Here is a 1,920-nt window from a genome sequence, read left to right on the forward strand (position 1 = left end):
TACAGAGGTAAGCCTGCAACTCAGGAGAGGAGCCAGGCATGTCAACTAAAGTTTGGTGAAACGGGGCAAGTGTCGAATGAGATACTGAGGTTGCCTGTATTCATTTTCCAGGATTGCTCTAACAAAAAACCAAAATCTGAGTGGCTTCAAACAGCAGAAATTGATTGATGTTCTGGAGGCCAGTCAAAAAGGTGTCGGCAGGGCCATACTCTCTCTGAGGGGCCTCAGGGAGAATCTTTCCTTGCTCTTCTAAGCCTCTGTGTTTTCCGGCATCCGTGGTGTTCACTGGCTTGTGGCTGCATCACTCCAGTCACATGGCCGTCTTCTTTCTGTGTGTTTTCACGTGGTCTTCCCTCTGTGCGTATCTGTCCCTGTAACCATGTATCCCCATTTTATAAATACTCTGGTCATATTGGACTAAGACCCACCTTAGTGACATCATTTTAACTTGATTACCTCTGCAAAGACCCTGTTTTCTTTCTTTCTTTCTTTCTTTGTTTCTTTCTTTGTTTCTTTGTTTCTTTCTTTCTTTCTTTCTTTCTTTCTTTCTTTCTTTCTTTCTTTCTTTCTTTCTTTCTTTCTCCTTCCTTCCCTCCTTCCTTCCTTCCTTCCTTCCTTCCTTCCTTCCTTCCTTCCTTCCTTCCTTCCTTCCTTCATTCTTTTTTTTTGAGATGGAGTCTCGCTTTACCACCCAGGCTGGAATGCAGTGGCACAATCTCGGCTCACTGCAACCTCCGCCTCCCAGGTTCAAGCGATTCTCCTGCCTCAGCCTTCTGAGTAGCTGGGATTACAGGCGCCTGCCACCATGCCCAACTAATTTTTGTATTTTTAGTAGAGATGGGGTTTCACCATGTTGGCCAGGCTGGTCTCAAACTCCTGACCTCAGGTAATCTGCCCACCTCGGGCTCCCGAAGTGCTGGGATTACAGGCGTGAGCCACTGTGCCCGGCTCACTTTTTTTTTTTTTAAGTTTATAACTTTATTTGATGTATTTGATCAGCAGTTAGTTCTCATCCACATTGACTGTAGATTTTTGAAAGTGGTAACAGGTACATAGGTAACCAAAGTATAGAGCTTATTTGGTGAATCTTTATCCTCATTATGTTTTCTGGACAACCACACACAGATACAGTATGGATATTCCTTATTCCTTTGGCTCAGACAGCTTTGTTGAGACTGGCATCAATGTGTACATCTGGAGTTGCCATCTCCTTTGTGGCAAATTTCTGGATCTCTTTGAGTGCCTGAGAGGCACGCTTCTTGAAGCCCCCTCCATGGATGCACTTGTGAATGTCAATGATGTATTCTTGGGTCACCACCTCATTGATGGCAGAACGGCCCTTTTTCTTCTTGTCACCCATCTTTGCAGAGCCATTCTGCTGGGCCCAAGTTGGAAAGGAAGAGCACCAATCTTATTTTCAAATAAGGCCACATTCTGATTATCGGGGATTAGGATTTCAACATATCTTTTTGGGGGGACACAAGTCAACCCATAACACCGCCCAGTGAGGGAGTGACTACTCAAGGTGTTTGTATGTAATGGGCAGAGTGTTGGGGAAGGCTTACCAGGAAAATGAAGTGGAAGAAGAGGCATTCCAGGCAGGCAGACCAGTGCAGACAAGAAGACATGAAGACGAAGATTCAGGACAAAAAGAAACTGACACCTCTTGGGATCCTACTGTGTTGCTGGCACCATGTTAGGTATCACATAAAAATCAGCATTGAACCCTCCCCACATTGCCATTACTCCCCCATTTCACAGGTGAAAGCCGATATGTGGAGATAGGAAGTGACTGGGCAAAGGTCAGATCACAATGTGGCACCATAGTGGAGACAAGAAGCCATACCCAGCGCCCTATGTCCAGTGCCTTCTCCAAAAATATGGCATAAAGCTGAAGAGACTTAGGTGGAAGGAAGAGTG

The 1,920-nt window shown here is 45.4% G+C and overlaps 1 pseudogene; it reads right to left on the minus strand.

Moving 5' to 3' along the window:
* Positions 1-995: 995 nt before the first annotated feature.
* Positions 996-1,458, minus strand: LOC101147662 (large ribosomal subunit protein eL31-like; annotated as a pseudogene).
* Positions 1,459-1,920: the final 462 nt, after the last annotated feature.

This window comes from Gorilla gorilla, chromosome 11, assembly GCF_029281585.2.
Source record: "Gorilla gorilla gorilla isolate KB3781 chromosome 11, NHGRI_mGorGor1-v2.1_pri, whole genome shotgun sequence".
Taxonomy (NCBI): domain Eukaryota; kingdom Metazoa; phylum Chordata; class Mammalia; order Primates; family Hominidae; genus Gorilla; species Gorilla gorilla.